Source organism: Leopardus geoffroyi, chromosome C3 (assembly GCF_018350155.1).
Source record: "Leopardus geoffroyi isolate Oge1 chromosome C3, O.geoffroyi_Oge1_pat1.0, whole genome shotgun sequence".
NCBI lineage: Eukaryota > Metazoa > Chordata > Mammalia > Carnivora > Felidae > Leopardus > Leopardus geoffroyi.
The window spans coordinates 105,170,214-105,192,282 of record NC_059338.1 but is presented as its reverse complement, the minus strand read 5'-3'; the positions used below and the strand labels follow the sequence as shown (position 1 = coordinate 105,192,282).

General features: G+C 40.3%; 1 protein-coding gene across 2 annotated transcripts in view; it reads left to right on the top strand.

Moving 5' to 3' along the window:
* The first annotated feature begins 4,238 nt into the window (after positions 1 to 4,238).
* Positions 4,239 to 22,069, top strand: part of ATP6V1C1 (ATPase H+ transporting V1 subunit C1) — a 47,959-nt gene continuing 30,128 nt past the window's right edge. Inside the window, exon 1 of one of the 2 annotated variants that reach the window (XM_045453999.1) lies at positions 4,239 to 4,430. The gene's annotated coding sequence lies outside the window, so the exon portion shown is untranslated. The remainder of the gene's footprint in view (positions 4,431 to 22,069) is intronic. The other variant, XM_045454000.1, reaches the window with a different exon arrangement.

Genomic DNA, 22,069 nt, shown 5'->3' with positions numbered 1-22,069 from the left:
TTAATCATCTATTGGATGCTTACCCATGTACAATACCCATTCAAGACTGAGTAAAAGGTGGTCTTGGTTAGGCTGATAAATCGTAATGCAAGTGAAATGAAATGCCCTAAGAATGCCGTGAGAATTCAGAGTAGAAAAGGAGTATGTCTCAGAGTGCAAAGAGAAGCTTTATGTAGCAGAGGCTAAGAGCATGGACTCAGGAAACAGCCTGGGTTCAGAACTCAGATCTGCCGCTTACTAATTAGTCAAATGACATATCCCATCATTCCTCAGTTTCCTCATATGTAAAATAGGGATAATAGTAATACTTGTCTCAAAGGGTTGTTTTGAGGATTAAATGAGTTAATATATTCAAAGCACACGGAACAGTGCTGGGCACAAAGCTAAGTGCTTTAGAAGTCCAGCTGTAACTGCTGTTGTTATATGTATGATTGTGGAGCTCAGAAAAAAAAAACAACCTTTATGAATGAGAAGTCACTACAGGTGATCCTGGTTAACAGCAGGGAATGGAATGGAGACAGAGTCAGACATCCCTTTTCTGACAGCCCAGCTGAGGCACTAGAAACATGGATGTCCTTGGCTCTTGCTCTGGGGAAGGCTAGACAAAGACATTCCACACCTGCTGCTCTGAGCCTAGGGCAAAGGTTGCATATGTGCATACATCTGAATTGAAATATTCATGAAGGATGTACCCAATTGATTTTCCCTGAGTCGTGGAATGACAGGTGATGTTTGCTTTCTTATTTTTGCTTGTCTATACTTTCTAATTACTAATAATTAATATCTATTATTTGTTATATTAGGAATAAATGAAACCCTGTTTTACAACGCCATTATTCATTAAACAGTTGGCATTTATTGATAAAAAATTGTGTTTCTATTCTTCTCAAGCAAGGACTATAATATGCAGAAATTTGTGACTAGGATGAGTCCAGAATTCACTAGGAGGGTGGCATATGGAAACCAATCTCTTTGCTAGTAAGTGAGTCTGGCTGACAACCCAAAATGGCAATGTGACCATAATATTACCTGATTCCATTTAAATCTTACAGCAACAATAGAGGTAGATATTATCGTCTCAATTTTATAGACGAAAACTCAGAGTATTATATATCATATTGGTAATCAAGAATTTGGGAATCTAATGGGATGCCTGGCTGGCTCTGTTGGTAGAGCATGTGACTCTTAATCTCTGGGTTGGGAGTTCAAGCCCCACACTGGGCATAGAGTTTACTTAAAAAAAAAAAGTTATAAAAACTTTGGAATCTGAGAATATCATGCATCTAGTCTAGGGTTCTCAGCCTCAGCACTAGTGACATTTTGGATCAGAAAATTCTTTGTCATGGGGGCTGTCCTACGCATTGTAGGACATTCAGCAGTAGCCCTAGGTTCTATCCCTAGATACCTGTAATATTCCTCTCCTCACAGGTTGTGACAAGCAAAAACATCTTCAGACATTGCCAAATGTCCTCTGATTGAGAACCATTGGTCTAGGGTATTCTATTCATTAATTATTAATTACATATATCATTAATCATTAATTATGTATGAATTAATTATTCATATTAAACTCAACATTCAAGATATAAACCTCACATCATTTTCAACACTTCACCTTTATAGGGGGCTTAGTCCTTCAATTAAATCTTTAATTGATGTTGCTGTTGATGAAAACAGACATTATGCATAATGGACATATTTTGTGTAAATATTTTCCTGTCTTTTGAATTACTTCCACCCTAATGTTATCAAATGAACAAACATTTTTTTTATTTTTATTTTAGAGAGAGAGAGAGAGCATGAGTTGGGGAGAAATGCAGAAAGGAGAATCTTGAAAAAAAAAACTTTTTTTTAATGTTTTTAAATTTATTTTTGAGAGAGAGACAGAGAATGAGTGGGGGAAAGGCAACCAGAAAGGGAGACACAGAATCCAAAGCAAGCTCCAGGTTCTGAGCTGTCACTATAGCACCTAAGACTGGGCTTGAACTCACGACCTGTGAGATCATGACCTGAGCCCAAATCAGACACTATAACGGACTGAGCCATCCATTCTCTTTAGGTGCCCCTAAAGAGAATCTTAAGCAGGTTCCATGCTCAGCCCAGAGCCTGACTAAAGGCTCAATCCCACGACCCTGGGATCATGACTAGACCTGAAATCAAGAGTTGGACGCTCAATCAACAGAGCCCCCCCAGGTGACCCAGGTGACATGATTTTGATTCCTATTGTGCTATTAGTTTGAACTACTTTTCTCACTTTGTTTAATTAAAATATTTATCTTTTTCCCCTTGAAAAAATTGTAAGAAAAAAAATAAGTGTTCTCTATGCAGTTTTTCAGTGCCTTTAAGCTTAGAAGGCACTTCCTGGTGGGGAGTATATATTTGGAAATGGAGGGAAAAGTGTGGCATGCCTGTTATACACACTGACATACTTAGTAAGCATGCTCCTACATGTAGTATAGAAAAGTGAGCTTGCTCTCTTTTTGTAAAACACATTCTTCTACTCTTAAAAGCAATCATTCCCTGCTTATATAAACACTTGCTAGATTTTTAATTGACATATGCCAGACCTAGTAATACTTAGAGCTAACATTTACCAAGCACTACATTACACGATCTCTCAAGTATAACATGGTGTTTACAACACTGGAAAGTGTCGGGAGGCCAGAATTGGATGCACTTGAGTTTAAAATATAAGAAACTGGGATGAGACTTCTGCTTCAGGGCCACACACAAACAAAAACCCCGGAAAGGTTTTAAATGCAGACCCTAAAATTGCACTGTCCAAACCAATTGCTACTAACCTCCCGTGCGTATTTAAATTTTAACTAAAGTGAAATAAATTTTAAAATTCAGTTTTGGCCACACTAGCCACATTTCAAGTGTTCAACAGCCACATAAGGCTAGTAGGTATCATAATAACAGCACCGAGTAACATTTCCATCATCGAAGAAAGTTTTATTGGACAGTGCAGAGCTAACAGAATATTGCCGTCAGGGCCATTTTTGTGATACCAGATAAAGCTTTTGGAATTCCTGACAAGTTTCCAAAGCTGTGTAACAGAACTGGTTGCTGGAGTTGCCTGAACTTCCTCCAGAATTGGTGAAAAGCATCAGGTTGGGGATGGTTTGGTTGGTTGTTACTTTCTGTCCAATATAATACTAAGGCTCTAAGAAATTCTGTGGTGAATTTCTTCTACAGGGACACAAGAGCAGAAAAAGCCCAGGATAGCTCAGAGAACTTCCGTCCTGTAATATCCAGTAAGACTGGTGACCATTCACTGGGTGTTTCCTATGTGCCAGTCACTGTGCTGAACGCATACTTCCTTCAATCCTCACAAAACCTCTAAAAGATGTGTATCGTTGCCACCATTTCACAGGTAAGGAAGCTGAACTTCAGAGGCCTAAGGTCACATAGTAGCAGAGCCAGGATCTAAAACAAGATACCTTTATGCTCATGTGTTAAGCACCCCTGTAAACCTCTGGTTCTTCACTTTCCTCATCTGCAAATCTAAAAGGACTAAATTAGAAAATCCCAAAGTTCTCTACCATTTCTAAAACTATGTTCTAAATTAGAATAATACCCCCCGCCCCCCATTTTCCCAAGCCAATGAAATATGCAGGGTTCGGAAGAGCGCCTTGCTACCTAAGGATATGCTTTCTCCCATCCATACTTTTTCCTGAAACCTTTCTCGGTTTCCCATTATCTAATGTGGTTTCGACTGTTGTGATGTTTATCTCACGCCACACATACTCCTGAACTAGAGAACGTGCTCTCGTGGCAAGGAGGGATTCGCTCCGGTAAATTCTTAAAAACTTAGCAGAACGCCTAGTGCACAGTAAATGCTCCACGAACATTTATGGAATTAACTGGAAGTGGACTGGCAGGAAAACGTGAACCACTTGAAGAGAACTATTGAGGATATTACTTAGAAAACGGGGCTGTCTGAAGAAAACCCCGAATGGAATAGCCCGTATGGGGGGCGGCTGGAGACAAATTCTGACCCGCAGACACCTGAAGAAGTGGAATAACATTAGGGATGGCGGTGGTGACGTTCGCAGGGGGCGGAGCGGACGGCGCCAGGACTCTGGGAGAGGCGGCAAACTCCACCCACCCCGGAACAGCGGCCGCCTGCCCTCCCGGGTCTTCCAGGTTCCCGGGACAGCATCCCAGCCCCGCCCCTCCTCAGAGGTCGCTGCTGCGACGGCAGCTGCGGCTGCGCAGTGGCGCGCGCGTAGGCGAAGCGGCGCGCGCCGCGGTCAGCTGATTGCTCCGGCTGGCACGTGACTTGCTCCGTAGACGCTGGGGTCGTGAAAGCCGTGGGGCCGGAGCTTAGGTCCGGGAGGGATGGAGCGCTGAGCCGTTAACGTCTGCCGGGCTGTCCGCCTCCGTACCTGTTAGTGCAGCCACTTCGTCGTTTGACATCTTCCTGGGTCAGTGAGCGATGGTTACCCCGGATGGGGAGTCCTGGCCAGGCCGAACCTTGCGCTGCGGTCGCCGTCTGGGAGGGATGGGGGCGGGCGCAGGGGCCGAAGCTGTGGCGTTGGAGCTGGCTGGGTGGCTGTGGCTGGTTTCTCGGCGCCAGTTCGTTGAAACCTTGGGCGTAGGTTCTGTTTCTAAGGAAGAGGAAGCAGGGAAAAAGAAATGGCCCTAGGGGGTACGGAATAGCAGAGACAGGAAGGCAAAACACTGAGGGTCTGGGACATTTCTCCTTGCATTGAGAGTGGGGAGCAAATCCACGCCCCTTGATTGAGAGGGATGAAATGTGACAGAGTGGCCCAGATGAGGATCTGGGGTGGTGTTGTGTGAAGTCACAGCGAGCTCGAGAGCCTTCACTGGGTGTACGTGCTTGTGAGTAGGGGGATGGCAGTTTAAAGGGTCTACGAGCCCTTCACTGCTGGCAGGGGTCTCTCGCACAGGATGCAGGATCTTTATAGGCAGGGGAAAGAGTGAGAATCCAGAGAACTCAAACCATTTTTTATTAGAATGGGGGAAGGGTAGGCAAGAAACCCTGCAAAGGAACTTGAGAGAGTCACGTACGGCAAATTGAATCACCTGAAAATGAGTAAATAGAAGCTGATACTCTTTTCAGAGGAAAAGTCCGGTATGTTAGGGAAAAATAAAATATTTCAGCGAGAGCTCAGAACTTAGCACTGCTCTAGGAATGCGGGAGTGGGGTGTAAACAGTCCAGCCTTAGGAGTTCCCACCAGTGTTGGGGAGAGAAGTCACACACACATGAAACATTGAAGTTACTATGAAGTTACAGGAAATTATCAAAAAGAATGCTAAGTGCTTTGGAATTGTGAAGTGGGGATGGAGATATGAACCGACACTATCGTGTCCTGGAGGAAAGATAACTGGGGCTGGGCCCTTGCAAGCCAGTGGGATTTGAACTAGTGGAGAGAAATGAGAACTTTCTAGGTGAGGAAATCCACGGGATTTGAAGGCCTGAAGATGAGAAGAAAGTGCTTCTAGGGGAGTAAAAAATCCAGGTTTGTGGTGGATTTGAATTACAGAGAAGTGAGAAATAAAGTTGGGGTCTGATAATGAAGACTACTGAATGATATTTATTCATTCAACTGATACTCATTCAACTGAGCTATATATATATATATACCAAGTACTATGCTGCTATTAAGGTTTAGAAAACAGGATCTCTCTCGTAAAGCTTACAGTCAAGTGGAGGAGGTGGGTTTTAATAAAAAATCGTGCAAGTGTGAAATGTGCTTGGAAGGAATAACAGAGTGGTGTGAAAGAGTTTGTAAAGGAGATGCCTTTTTAGAAAGTACAAAGGAGGCTTTTTGGAGCATGTGACTTTCAAACTGATAGCTGAAAAGAGGCTAGAAAGGAGGAGAAGGTGTGACTGAAAATGTTCCAGGTGGAAAGAACAGCGTATGGATGTCAGTGCCCTGAGATGTGAAGAGGAATAAAGCTTTTGAGAAGTTGTAGGAGGGCTAGCATGGCCAAACCTGGAGGGAGCTATGTGAGAGAGGCATGCAGAGGAAGGCTGGGATCAGGCTCAGCAGGGCTTTTATCCTAAAAGTAAAGGGAAGCCAGTGACGATTATAGTCAGTAAAGTGAGTTAGACGTGTTGTTGTTGTTTTTTCATATTTATTTATTTAGAGAGAGAGAGAGAGAGTGAGAGCACACAAGTGGGGGAAGGGTGGAAGGGTGGGGACAGAGGATCCAAAGTGGGCTCCATGCTGACAGCAGAGAGCCTGACATGGGGCCTGAACTCACCAGCCCTGAGTTCATGACCTGAGCCGAAGTCAGACATTTAACCGACTGAGCCACCCAGGTCCCCGAGACGTGGTTTTTAAAAATAAAATTTTGTTGGGGTGCCCGGGTGGCTCAGTCACTTAAGTGTCTGACTTCGGCTCAGGTCATGATCTCACAGCTCATGAGTTCGAGACCCATGTCAGGCTCTGTGCTGACAGCTCGGAGCCTGGAGCCTGCTTCAGATTCTGTGTCTCCCTCTCGCTCTGCCTCTCCCTCACTCATGCTCTCTCTCAAAAATAAACATTAAAAATTTTTTTTAAAAAAATAAAATTTTGTTGAGAGAGTGGAGGGTGCAAAAGTAAATGAGGGGAAACCACCTTGGGAGGACATTGTTGTAATTCCTGCCAAGAGATGGCAAAGCAATTAATAGATTCCTCCTGTAAGAAATGGAGAGCCACTGAAGGGTTTGAAGTCAGGATACCTTCTCTCTCCGCTAAGGAATTGAGAAGGTTTAACTGTATTCACTTTTAAGACTTAAGGAGTCAGGGAAGGGAAAGAGTGATTAGATTCTATATTGACCCTTCACTGAGGGCAGTTCTAACTACCCCCTAAGCAGTCCTGAAGTCCACAGGGAATCGTTTGGGAGTTGACTAGAGATTCTTTTGCAAAAAATGTCTTTGGTCTCTCAGACTTATCCTCTGGTAATGTTATCTTCTCCAGAATACCTTTTATTGAACAATAGTAACTGGGCGGACTCAGTTACCTTTCGTGTTTATCTTGTTCTCACAGGTCTTTGAGAGAACGTAGATGAAAATGCTATTCATTGTAAAGGTAGGAACCTGTTAAGACCCTTGGAGCTAGAAACAGTTTTGTCTCAGTGTGGCATAACTTCCAGAGTGTACTGACTCCTGGTATTGTTCCTGCTGATACACCTACATAATACTTAACCACAATCATATCTAGAGAGAAGGCTGAGTTTCCTAAAGTACATTGTAATCTTTGATTCAGCAGTTTTGGTGAACTTTTTCTAGTAGGACACCTTCAAAGGATTGGCAGTGGTGGTCAGCGCTTTTAAAACTGCTTTTCTGTAAGCTTGGGTAAACCTAGTCAGTACACAGCAGCTGGAGGAGATAATAAGCAACAAAGTAGAGCTCAAAGTGCTCAGGTTGTCAATCACGGTTCTTTGGCAACAAGCAAGTTTTAAGGTGTGCTGAAGATGCATCGGAGCCTCAGGGTTGTGTCTCAGAGCTCCCGGATCTTTTTCTCTTGGTATGTCTTGCAGGGACTAGATAAAATCTAAAGAAACAGTACCTGGCATCTGACTAAAGTAAATGCTGAGAGCTAGATAGTGTAATTTTGCATTTAAAACTGGATAGAAGATACTCGTTTTTTAATTTTTGGCATGTTAGTCTTAGGAGCTTCATTTACATTTGCTTTTACAACCTAAAAAGAAACTTCTGGGCTTCAAAAGTTGGATACTATGATTATTTCCACAACTTGTGAAATAACTCCGTTGGCCAAAGAGCAAAACTGGAATGCCGAAATAAACCTTTACGGCAGGATCTCCTTTGTAGTCCACTGGTTCCAGAGCAGTCTTCCTATTGAACTTGAGTTTGTTAAGGGGTAGCTACAGTTTTGACTGAGTACCTCCTAGGTAAATTTTGTTCTTGTACATATTCTGATCTCTCTGCAGGAGTAAGTCTTTTTCACCCTTTGGATGTGACATTTAATACCATTTTATGTATAAACTAATTCATGTTAGATTCCCATTTCATAAATGTTTTTAAGACCTAGTAGAAACCATTAGCATAGTGCCCTTGGAAAGATAGCTCAGGCAATGACCCAGACCATTCTAAAATCTTATTGAGATGACTGACCTTTGGAACTAGAAATTTCAAACTATATTATTTTTTTTTTAATTTTATTTTTTTAAATTTACATCCAGATAAGCATATAGTGCAACAATGATTTCAGGAGTAGATTCCTTAGTGCCCCTTACCCATTTAGCCCATCCCCCCTTCCACACCCCTTCCAGTAACCCTCAGTTTGTTCTCCATATTTATGAGTCTCTTCTGTTTTGTCCCCCTCCCTGTTTTTATATTATTTTTGTTTCCCTTCCCTTATGTTCATCTGTTCTGTCTCTTAAAGTCCTCATATGAGTGAAGTCATATGATATTTGTCTTTCTCTGACTGACTAGTTTCACGTAGCATAATCCCCTCCAGTTCCATCCACGTAGTTGCAAATGGCAAGATTTCATTCTTTTTGATTGCCAAGTTATACTCCATTTGGTGTGTGTGTGTGTATGTACATATCCATCTTTATCTTTATCCATTCATCTCTTGATGGACATTTGGGCTCTTTCCATCCTTTGGCTATTGTTGATAGTGCTGCTATAAACATGCATGTGTTTATAGCACACAGGGGGTGCATGTGTCCCTTCGAATCAGCACACCTGTATCCTGTGGATAAATGGCTAGTAGTGCAATGGCTGGGTCTTAGGGTAGTTCTGTTTTTAGTTTTTTGAGGAACCTCCATACTGTTTTCCAGAGTGGCTGCACCAGCTTGCATTCCCAGCAAACTATATTCTTTTGTTGTTGTTGTTGTTTTAAATTTCTTTTTTTAATGTTTACTATTTTTGAGAGAGAGAGACAGAGACAGAGACAGAGAGCAAGCAGGGAAGGGGCAGAGAGAGAGGGAGACACAGAATATGAAGCAGGCTCCAGGCTCTGAGCTGCCAGCACAGAGCCCCAAGTGGGGCTCGAACCCATAAACTGTGAGATCATGATCTCAGCCAAAGTCAGATGTTTAACTGGCTGAGCCACCCAGGCACCCCCTGAAACCGATGTGTTTTTAAAGATATTTTAAGCAAGCTATCAGTGAATAGAAAGTTACTTGTAAATTAAAACTGATAATAGGTGGATTAACTTTACCATGAAAGCTTTTCTTTATGAACCAGCCTATACTTTAGTGTTCCTGTATGAGTGCTACTGGCATTTTGGACAGGACTGTCTGTTGTCTGGCCTCCATACGGGGAGAACGTAAAATGCTCCCGTATACTTCCAGACTCCTGGAGGAGAGAGGTACCATTTGCTTGCAAAACACATGTGGTGCCACCATTTATTTGTTGGACAGATATTTGCGTGCTTGTTAAGTGATAGGCACTCTGTTAGTTATTGGGGATCTAGAAGTTAAGAGTAGTATTTTAATAAGCTAGCATGTAAAATGTGTATAGCCACTAGCTGTGTGATCTTGGGCAGATAATTTCATTAACTGTTCTGTCGTTTTCTAGTAGGGGTGGTAGTAATATCTTCTTTGAGTTAAGCACAAAATTACTTAGCTTCCTGAAGTGGTTATCACATAGTGCATATTCAGTAAGTGGTTGTCACTACCAGTAAACAGAATCTCAAGCTTCTAGAGTGAAGAATGGAAGAAAACTAACATGTTGAAAGTCTGTAACTTGATGAATTTCAGGCTAGGATACGCTGTGTTGTAGATATAAGCATCTTCTGGCTGAACGTGGTATTGTGGTCCATTCACGGTTACAAAATACCAGCCCAGGGTTGCTTGGCTGGTTCAGTCCATGGAGCATGTGACTCTTGATCTCAGGGTGTGAGTTTGAGCCCTGCATTGGGTGTGGAGCCTACTTAAAATAAAAATTAAAAAAAAAAAAAAAAAAACCCCACCCCAAAGAAAAGGGAAATAACGTTTGGAAGCCATGAGTGTAGATTCAGGGATTCCCCTGGATTGGAAGGAATTGTTTGTTCCTTGGGTCATTGCTGAGTTGCATATGGCAGAGAGGAAGTCTCTAGTAGCTCAGAAGGTCCTGATGATTACTTTCAGTAATAGTTGTACAGTGCCCTCCTTGCCATGTCTAGCTCACCAGAAATTACAAGAAATTTTCCCTTATACAACCTAACACCACCCCCTCCCTAACCCTTCAGTGTTTAAGACAGATATCTATGCAAAAGGAAGGCTTGGCTCCTCTTCTTAAATTTATATCTTTTTTTTTTAATTTTTTTTTTTCAACGTTTATTTATTTTTGGGACAGAGAGAGAGCATGAATGGGGGAGGGGCAGAGAGAGACGGAGACACAGAATCGGAAACAGGCTCCAGGCTCCAAGCCATCAGCCCAGAGCCTGATGCGGGGCTCGAACTCACGGACCGCAAGATCGTGACCTGGCTGAAGTCGGACGCTTAACCGACTGCGCCACCCGGGCGCCCCTTAAATTTATATCTTTATTTTGAGAGAGAGGGAGAGAGAGAATTCCAAGCAGGCTCTGCACTGTCAGGGTGGAGCCTGATGTGGGGCTTGAATTCATGAACCACAAGATCGTGGCCTGAGCCTTAAGTCGGACCCTTAACCGACTGAGCCACCCAGGCGCTGCCAATTTAGTATTAATTTATTTTTTATTTTTTTATTTTTATTTTTATTTTTTTTTCCAACGTTTATTTATTTTTGGGACAGAGAGAGACAGAGCATGAACGGGGGAGGGGCAGAGAGAGAGGGAGACACAGAATCGGAAACAGGCTCCAGGCTCTGAGCCATCAGCCCAGAGCCTGACGCGGGGCTCGAACTCACCGACCGCAAGATCGTGACCTGGCTGAAGTCCGACGCTTAACCGACTGCGCCACCCAGGCGCCCCTTAATTTATTTTTTAGAGAGACAGCACATGTGGGAGAGAGGGGCTGAGGGGGAGAGGTGGAGAGAGAATCTCAAGGAGGCTCCACGCTCAGCCTGACACGGGTGAGGTGACCCACGACCCATGGTTGATCCCATGACCCTCAGATCATGAGCTGAGCCAAAATCAAGAGTGGGGTGCTCAACCGTCTGAGACACCCAGGCACCCCAGGCTTGGCTTTTACAAATTGTTTCTAGCCAACTGAAATAAAAAAGATGATCATTTATAAACTATGTCTATTAAAGATGAAATTGTCTTCCATCTTTAAATGTATTTATGGCATGAAATTCAGGTAGTCTGTAATGGGATTATAGAACAATTTTAAATACTTTAGTTGAAAACAGAAAAAAGCAAAAATTAAGGCTTATTTAAAGAAATATGTTCTGACAGTTTTTAAGTTTCATTCTGTATGAGTCATGAGACTACTCCTTGAAAGGTAAAATTCCCCTTTTAGTTACTAGAAACTTTTAAACAAGTTTTATTACCAGTAAGCCAAGCCCTTCCCACAATCTCAAGATCGTTCTGTTTTGAAGAGTAGAATTTTAACATTCAAAGAGGAAAAAGTTGTTCTTTTTTCTTTTTAATTTTTTTTGATGTTTATTTTTGAGAGAGAGAGAGTGTGTGTGAGCATGGGAGGGACAGAGAGAGGGAGACATAGAATCTGAAGCAGGCTCAAGACTCTGAGCTGTCAGCACAGAGCCCCATGCAGGGCTCAAACCCACACTGTGAGATCATGACCGAGCTGAAGTCAGATGCTTAACAGACTGAGCTATCCAGGTGCCCCGCATTAAAAAATTTTTTTTTAGATTTTATTAAATAATTTATTATTTTTTAAAATCACAATTGGAAGGCTATGTGATATTTCTCTGACATCCAAGGTGTTTCTTCTCGTGCTTATTGAAATAGGCACTTTATTTAGTAAACCTGTATTCTCAAGGACTGAAAAGGAGGTGGTTTTGCATGTAGACCACCTTCAGTCTCATTGCAAAAATTTATTTACTGTGAAAGGTGGTTGCATTTCAAAGATTAACGTATTGTTTTCTGAAAGAGTTAAAGTCAGTTCAGTGTTGGAGCACTTACAGGGGTGCTATATTTTCTGTGATTGCCCCTAAGTTGGGTCAGGCTCATAGCTTCAAAAAGAAATTGGGGCGCCTGGGTGGCGCAGTCGGTTAAGCGTCCGACTTCAGCCAGGTCACGATCTCGCGGTCCGTGAGTTCGAGCCCCGCGTCGGGCTCTGTGCTGATGGCTCAGAGCCTGGAGCCTTGTTTCCGATTCTGTGTCTCCCTCTCTCTCTGCCCCTCCCCCGTTCATGCTCTGTCTCTCTCTGTCCCAAAAATAAATAAACGTTGAAAAAAAAAAATGCTAGCAGCTCTCTGTTTGATCTTATTATCCCCACCATTTATGTTGTGCTAGTTATTGCTTTACTGTTTTTGTTTTATATTCAAGTGAATTGTGGTAGGAAAATAATCCACGGCCTTCAGATTCCCAGCAATGGGGTTGATAATAGTAAATAGTCTCAGAGCTTTGCACCCAGGTTTTCCTTTCTTCTCTCCTTTCTTCCATTTTGAAAAATAATTGTTACTGTTTTTTTTTTTTTTAATGTTTATTTTTGAGAGAGGGAGAGTGCAAGCAGGGGAGGGGCAGAGAGAGAAGGAGACAGGCTCCAAAGCTGGCTCTTTGCTGACAACAGAGAGCCTGATGTGGTGCTTGAACCCATGAACCGTGAGAGGACAACCTGAGCCGAAGTCAGTCAGTCAACTGACTGAGCCGCCAGGTGCCCCACTGTTTGTTTTTTGTTTGTTTGTTTGTTTTTAAAAGCAGCATACTTAACTGCAGTCAGACAATATAGAAGTATTTTAAAAATTTGATCAGTGTTTCTCTTGTGTTTCCCCTGGATGCTGCCTTGATTTTTCTTTTCTATCTTGTCATCTGGATTAAATTTCCCTCCCACCCCTAGCTACACACACAGACCTACCTACTCATACAGACCTGCATGCTCAAAATTGTAAGCTCCTTCACGATAGGGAGTTCATTTTATTTGTTTTGCTTCTTAGATCCTACTACGGTTCTGGAAACTTAAGCACCCACAACATTTGGTGAGATAAATGATATGATCCTAAATTGAAAACAATTACAGTCAAGCAAGAGACGTGACAAAACACAAAATAGATGTCTGCTTTAATGCAGTTAGTTAATTACATGGTTCTAAATGGGTTGAGGGAGAACATACTGAGGGGGACATACTGGTTTGGTATTATAATAATGGTTCTAGTGCATGGTTGGGTGTAGTTGGGGAAATCTTTCGTGAAGGGAAGTTTGAGTTGTTTTAAACAGGAAAGGAGTTGTTTTGTGCAAAATGGACTGAGCGGAGGCAAGTAGAAAGAGGACTAAAGGTAGGCAAGCCTGAGGACAAGATTGATAGAGTTCAGGAAGATTGTGAAGATAAAGTAGAAAAACTCAGACAAGGACATCAGTAGTGATGACAGTGAAGACTGGCAGATTTGAGTTTTATTTCCAGGAAAGAAGCAAAGTAGGGGCAGACATTTTTGTGAGTTAGTCAGCCTTCTATCGTCTACAGCAATTTTTTTAGAGTTGGAAAAATTTTTTCAGGAGTTTTGGGAATGAATCTGGATTCTACACTGTGGTCAAAGAAGGGACTTTTATGTAGGGCGTTTAAAATCCTCTGAATGCTGTCCTTCATAAATTAAATAAAAGTTCGCATTTCTTGAGCAAAGTAAGAGTTTACTCAGATTTTGTTTTGTTCTGTATTTGATATCATATTGCTTTTCACATTTTAAGCTTATAACCTGCCATGGAAAGCATGCAAAAAGTGGGTTTCTAAACTCCACAGAACAAAAATCCATTTCTGTATTATAGAACTAGCAATACTGTATGATTCTTGATAATATGACATTTAGCCATCTTATTAAAGAATATCTACCATTTTTTTAATAACATTCACCATATAATCAGTATGCAATCCACTACTTAATCACGGAAATGCCTATTTTAGGACAGTGGTTCTGAAACCGGAGTGATCACTTGAATTACCTGAGGGATGTAACAAGAATATTAAAAAAAAAAAAAAAATCTTGGATCTCACCCTGTATAGATTAATGGAATAGAGGAGGAGAAAGGGATCTTGGATATCGTATCCAGTCCTCTCATTTTACAAATGAAGAAACTTACACAGACAATGATAAGCAGAACTGGAATTAGATTTCAGGTGTTCATATTTTCAGTGCAGTGCTCTGGCCATTACATTGTGCTTCCAGAAGTTGGCATTTGGGTTTTCTCTGGCTGTAATTTCCAGTGAGATAAAAGGATTGCTTACCAACCTTGATCTCATGCTTCAGACGTAACTATTACTAACCAGCATTGCCCTTTTGTATTATATCCAGGGTTCATTGTTACCATGCCATTTAGTGGTCTCTAAACTTTTACATGATTTCAAGTGTGAGGATACTGCCTTTTTAAATAAATTGTGTTGGGTGTGTGTGTGTATGCACACGCGTGTGTGTGTTCACATATAGTACTTCATTATTGAAAACTTAGGAAACAGGAATGTATAGGAAGAATGAGAACATTCATTATTCACTCCCAAGAGATAATCTTTAACAGTTTCTTTATAATTTAATGTTCACATGTACATACATCCTTTCCTTTCTTTAAGTTGGGATAGCTGGGACATGTGTACATTTTTATGGCTTTTGATAAATATTGAAACTGCCTTCTAGAAATTGTCTCTTTTTAAGCACAAAACTTTTTGGTCTTTGAGGTATTATGTAGTTATTTTAGATTGAGGAGAAAGTACTAATAGCAAGTTATTATGTCTTTTTAATGGTTTTAAATGAATTTGTTTTATCAGTCATGTCGGCATGCCATACATTTCGGAAGTAATAACATGTATGAATGTGTGGGACATTAATTCAAGCCCCATCTGTTCTTTTTTTTTTTTTTTAACAAAAGTGAACAATTTCTCCCCATATTACTAAAGCAATACATTTTCATTGTTGTGTTCACAGTACTACTACAGTCAGCTTAAACTTGTTAACATTTCTCAAGTTCATTGTTGTTACTCCTGCTTTCTATTAAATGTTAAAACACTGCTCAGAGAGGCTGGAAGGTTATGGCTGGATCCCTACATAGAAACAGAGCAGTCAGATAACTTACAACAAAATCTGATGAACAGTCTATACAACAAAACTAGATGAGACTTCAGTTTTTGGCCATGATGGATCTTCTGGTACCATACTTGCTTTCTTACCATGAACAACTAGGAAACTGGACAAAATGTATGAAAAAATTCTTCCAAATATTGGACAACAGGTAGTATTTGAACTGAGAGACTGGAAACAAATGAAGTGAGATCCGTAGTTCCTCTGCTTTCTACTTGGAATTGCTTTCTGTCTGGAGTCACTCTTTAGATCATGGTCTCAGAAGGAAAAACCAAGTAAAGCATGTTGGTCTTGCTGAATTGAGGAGACTGGAGTTGGGGAACACTTACCTGGCTGGAAGTTGCAGATCATATTGTCAGAAAGGAGGGAGGCAGACAGAAAAAACACCAAAAATTTGTATAGAGGTCTCTGTAGGAGGCCCAGCAAAGAATGACTAGAGAGCTTTAAGTGGAACAATATCCAGGGCACATGGGACTGGGAAGTGTTTGAATACCTAGGGCATTCACTAGAGTCCCCAGAAAGACCTTAGTAGTAGAGCTTAATTAGCTTTAGACACATTCTAACAAAGTTTAAAAATAAGCCTCCAGTGTATTATGCTAATTCTCAAGTACCTGTCAGAAGAGAGTACAACATTCTTATAAGACGACAAAATCCAGTGATTGGCAATGTAACATTGTGAATTAGTGATCTAACAGAAAACGGAACATAATGAGGATAAAAATGAAAGGCTTTTGAAAATGGAACTTAGCTGAAAAATACATCTAAAGAGAAAAATTCACTTTGTGAGATGAATAGCGGATACTCTAAAGAAAAGTTCAGCAAACTAGAAGATAGAGCAAGAGTATACCCAAACTGAAGCATAGAAAACAACTGAAAAAAAAAAAAAAAAAAAAAAAAAGAAGCTTTTTGACCTGTGGGACAGTATTAGGTGGTTTAATGTGTGATTTTTGTATCAAGAGAAGAGAAAGGGAAGCAGAAAAAAAATTTGAAGAAGAAGATGGATGGGATTTTTTCACATTTGATGAAAAGTAAACACAGATTCAAGAAGCTCAGTGAAGTCTAAGCTGGATAAATCCTTGTGACCATGGAATAGGCAAATTTTTCTTATGCCACAGAAAGCATATATTATGGGGGAAAAGTTGGTAAATTAGACATCAGAATTGATAAGTTGAAAGCACTGAGTGAGCACATATAACACCTGGAGCTTGCATACCTTTCTGCTGGCCTGTCTGCTTGGGAAAACAGCTTGGTGGCTTCTTATGAAGTTAAACATATGCTAATCATTCAGCTCTGGAATTCCACTTCTTGATGTTTATCCAAGAGAAATGAAAATATATTTTCAAAAAAAGCTTTGTCGTGGAATGTTCATAGCATCTTTGTTGTCAATGGCTCCAAAGCAGAAACAGTCTAAATGTCCCTCAACATGCGAATAGATCAGCAAACCGTAGTACCTTCATGCAATGAATTAATAAGCAGTAAAACAGAATGTACTGCTGTTGATACACACAACGTGGACAAATACGAAAGACTTGCTGAGCAAAAGGAGTCCGATACCAGAGAGTACATGATGTATTTTCATTCACAGCGAACTTCTGGATTAGGCAGAGCTGTCTTCTGACCGCAGATCAGCATCTGCCCAGGGCTGGCAGTGCAGTAGGAGTTGACTGGGACTGGGTGTGGGGGAAGGCTTTGGGACAAAGGAGATGTTTTAAATCTTGGTTGTGGTGGTGGTTACACAGGTGTATACGTTTGTCAACAACTCATGAAACTTTATATTTTCATAAAGTTGATTTTTAAAAATATAGGGGAAGTGAAGGGAGCTAATCAGTAATAAACCAGATATTTTAACTAGATTATCTCATTTAATCCTCACAGTTATTTATTCATTCACAAATATTCAGTAGGTACTTTTTGAGGTTCTACATACTGGCCTCTGTGCCAGGTGCTGAGTTGTGAGCAAAAATTATCATGGTTTCCACCAACTCTAATGGGCAGTTTATGTGGAAGAAAGACTTGAATAAAAAGTGTCCCTCAGGGAAGTACTAAAAAGAAAGTGCTATGAGAGCATATAATATATTTATCTGTAGCATATAATATATACTGTCACAATGTATGATATCCATTCTGTGGTGTATCTCATATGAGGTACTTTCTGTGCCTTGGTTTCTTTGCAACTACTACCCATCTGATAAGGTTGTTTTAAACATACTAAATGAGTTAATATATATGAAGTGTTTTTATTGGTGCTAGGAGATAGGAAGTGCCCAGTAAGTATTGGCTGTTATCTTGATGACATTTGACAGTTCTAATTGTCTAATGTTGCAGGTGTATACCTGTAATAACCCAGGGAACACTGGAGTAGGAAGAGGTTTAGGGGAAGACATGAATTTGACTAAGAACACTGGGTTTTAGATGTTTTTGAGACCTCCAAGTGGAGAGGTCTTGTAGTTAGTTGAGGTGGCTTGTCGGGTATGGCTCTGGATGCAGCAGAGGAGTCTGAGCTGGAGGTAAAAATTTGAGAGAGTTCAGCATCTAGCCTGGAATTGTCTTGTTATAGATAACATCCTCAAGAGAAAAATTGTATGCACATGTTTATACCCACATGTAACAGAGGGAGTCAGACCTAGGTCTGAGTCTTGAGGAATTCCAACATTTGATTAGGGTACCTTTTAATTTTCCCTTTTGTTAAACATATGATTCGTGTGTATTTATGCCTGACTTCCAATATGCAAGATGAAAAAAAGGAAATGATTAGGAATAAAAACAGAAGTCATTTGAAGCGTTCAGAGGAGATGGAAATGTCTAGGTTCTTGATGACAAGATAAACGGTGGACACCCAGTTTTGATTGTTTCAGTGCAGCTGAGAGAAAAGGGGAAATGTGTTTAATAATACAATTTCATTTAAGATATATGTATATTCATCTGCAAAGATAAATTTTATTTGGAGCTGAGCTTAAAGTTTTTTAAATTTCAAGGAAAAAAAATTTGTTTTTAATTAAGTAGGCTCTGTTCCCAGTGTGGGGCTTGAACTCAATGACCCCAAGATCAAGAGTCACATACTCTCCCAACTGAGCCAGCCAGGCGCCCCTCAAGGAGAAATTTTTTTATGTGACTTGTGTCCACAGGGTAACAGTGGACATTGTTCAAAAACAGAACAAAAGGAATTTTGCATAAGACTTACTGATGCTGTTCTCAAGGGCAATTCTTAGGTTCATCATTTTGTTGATTCCTTCTAACAGTTGTGTGAAGAGATTTGTAGTATTCCACAGATGAGGAAACTAGTGAGGGAATAGAGTCAGGAGTTTAACTATTAATGGGACTCTAAAGTTTGTGCTCTTTTTCTCTTTTTAAATTTAATTAAATTTAAATTCTATCTCCATATCTCTTGAAACTATTTTTTTTTTTGCTTTTCTGTTTGGAGGTATCATTGTTCCTTCTAGGAGCTAGGATAGTTGGGGTGCTGGGCGTTGCTGTTTCAGACATCAACATCATTCTGATGATCCTAGATGAAAAGAAAAGGGAAGGGAAGCTCAATTTATTTAGAATTCCTTGGGCCTATCGGTTGCTTGGAGCCCAGAAGGAAGCAGGACAAAAGGGTTTAAGGTTACGTGTGGATTTCTTCAAATAGTGGAGCTCATGTGGGTCTGAGTGCGGAACATTTTCTTCTAGTATGACACAATAGAGAGTACATAGCCTTTTACAGTCAAACTCCGTGGTATTTGAACCCCACTTGCCACTCATGTGGCCTTGGTAAATGAGAACCTCTCCCAAGTATTACTACCTAGCTTATAGGGCTGTCATGAGAATTAAATGAGATAGCATATGAGATGTGTATAACATAATACCAAATATAGAGAACACCTTTTCCTCCTCATATCCAAACAATTAGGCCCTAGAGAGGGCTCCAGTTAAAAATGGAATTAGAGTACTTTCTATAAGTTTCCTAGACATTTCCTTTTTCTTTTCTTTCTTTCTTTTTTTTTTTTTTTTTAACCAATCTCAAACTTATGATTTCTGGTGGCTAAGTGTGGGGCTCAAACTTATGACTTGGAGGTCAAGAGTTACATGCTCCATTGACTGAGCCAGCAGGTACCTCTTTCCTAGACATTTCTAGACTCTACTTTTGCTTAGAATCATCGTGACATTATTTTATTTGGTCCTGATAATAGCTCAGTGAAATAGGATAGGGCAGTTATTTATAGATGAAAAATGGGGTTCTTTTTCTTATTTTTGAAATACTTTGGAAACCTGTTGGATAAAAAAGATTTTCTAGAACTCTAAATGGTATGATAGTGACATCTACTGTAATAGCTCATATTATTACAGTCTTTGAAGAAGCTGCACTTTGGATAATTTTAAAATATCAGAAAGAACTTACTGATTTAATCACCTGCTATTTTGGAAGGTAGAGGAGGTATAAAATGTCATCAGATACACTTTAACAAAACTGCTTGTGTAAATAATTATAATAAAACCTCAGATTTCCAAAAAACTACCATCATGTAGAAGATCTGGATTAGTGAAAGAGGTTTAAAGATGTTATGGAATTCTCTGATCAACTTAGAATTTTAAAGTTTAAGGTAGTGCTATGACTGGTGTTTGGGCTAAAAAAACTAGATTTGATAAGTGCAAGAATATTAGATGGAGGAGATCAGAGAAGGGGAAAAGCCAGAGCCAAAGTTGCCAAAGGCAAATGAAAGGATATCAAGGTTTGGAGCAGCTTAGGTGAGGTGACTCGGGTTAGGGGAAGACAGGAAAGCAGGAGATAGAACCACAACATCTCATCAGGAATTTAAAATTTTTTTTTTTCAACGTTTATTTATTTTTTTGGGGACAGAGAGAGACAGAGCATGAACGGGGGAGGGGCAGAGAGAGAGGGAGACACAGAATCGGAAACAGCCTCCAGGCTCTGAGCCATCAGCCCAGAGCCTGACGCGGGGCTCGAACTCCCGGACCGCGAGATCGTGACCTGGCTGAAGTCGGACGCTTAACCGACTGCGCCACCCAGGCGCCCCATGGAATTTAAAGAGCAACTTACTGAGATGGACTCTGGAGTTAATACAAGTGTAGCCCAAGCTCTTACCTTTACAATATTTTGCAGTTAGAGTTCCTGAATATGTTGACCCTAAAGTATTTCTTGACAAAAAATTCCAGGACATCAGGAAGGTTTTTGTTCAATATATTACTATACTTGGTCATAACACTGTATGAACAGACTAGAAAGCATCTTGACTAGTTTTAAAACCGAAAAGTTGTGCTTGGGGGATTAACATAGTAACAAGACTATTCTCTGGATATTCTGTTTGAGAGTCCATTAAAATTTATAAATGTGCTAAACATTGTTTTATTTTATTGTAATTACATTCTTGTAACAGTTAAAAATACTTAATTTTGAAATATTTCAAGTATGCAGAAAAGTTCAAATACTTTAGATTAACAGACATCCGTGTACCTACTACCCAGATTTAACAGTTATTAACATTGTACCATATTTTCCCTAGATATTTTTTATTTTATTTTTTAAAATATTTATTTGTTTTGAGAGAGAGCACCAGCAGGGGAGGGGCAGAGAGAGAGAGAATCCCAAGGAGGCTCCATGCGTGGAGCCGGACATGGACCTCGATCCCACGACCCTGTGATCATGACCTGAGCTGAAATCAAGTCGGTCACCCAACCGACTGAGCCACCCAGGTGTTCCACCCCATTTTTATTTTTATTTTTATTTTTTTGTTTTTTTAATACGTCTTTTTTGAGAGAGAGACAGAATGTGAGTGGGCAGGGGACAGAGAGAGAGGGAGACACAGAATCCTAAGCCAGCTCCAGGCTCTGAGCTGACAGCACAGATTCCAATGAGGGGCTCAAACTCGCGAACCACGAGATCGTGACCTGAGCTGCACTCGGATGCTTAACTGACCGGGCCACGCAGGTGCCCCTAAAACATTTAAAACAGTACCTGGTATGTAGTAGATCTGTATAAACAGAAATTGGAAAAAGATAACAAAGTATATAGAATGGCATCTGTGTTCACTTTCAATTGTGTAATGATTGCCTAGGATTACCTTAATTACAATTCTAAAAATAGGATAAGTGAAATTATGAAGTTAATAAAAGTCCATTATGATTATTATACTTTATATTTTAAAGTAAATTTAAATTTACAAAGTCGTTTCACGTTCGTTACATGATTTTGTTATCAGGACAGCTTTGTAAGGTAGTTTTTTTCTGTTCGGGAGAGTGTAAACAGTGACTGGTAGTAGAAAGTTTATGGTGGTCCTAATGAAGACATATTGAAGTAGAAATAATGGTGCGGTAATATTTTCATTTTTAGGAGCTTGTGTGCTTTACCTAAACTTAGATTCTGAATATATTTGGCTCTGGACTTTTATTTTTCCATGTGGGAGGGAAGGAGAGAGATTGTATAAGAGGGTTGGTTGTGTCTTAATGGAACTGCCTGGAGAGGGAGGTCCACAGCCTCTCACTTAGATCCAATAGTGTACCACCCCCAGCCCCCGCCCTGTTGTATTTTTAAGTGTAAGGCCAATTGGTAAGCTTGTTTTGCAAATTCGTAAAGTTTGATGGCAGCTAACTATATGCCAGGGATGTGAGGAGATTCCCTTAGGTTGAATATGGGTTAAAATTAATAACTAATTTGGCTAACTTTGTAGGATTTGCTAAGCCAGATGTGACAAATTTATTTGGTGGCTTCTGTTCAAGTGCATTGATTCAGTTCCTTCTCAAAGGTAAAAGTTATGCATGTTTTAAAGTTTCCTATTTTGGTTTTTTGTTTTAAAAGTTTAAGATTAGCCTGTAAATTTGTGATTCTTCCTACTGCTTTTGTGGAGTGAAACGTTTGGTGGCTGGTATTTTCCGTAGTTGCACCTCTTTGAATAATTCCCATTTTAGAATGTTTTGTAATTAAAAAAAAATTAGATACTAAATGTGTTAGGTTTTTATCATCTTTTTTCCCCCTTGTATCATAAATAAATCCCCTTTT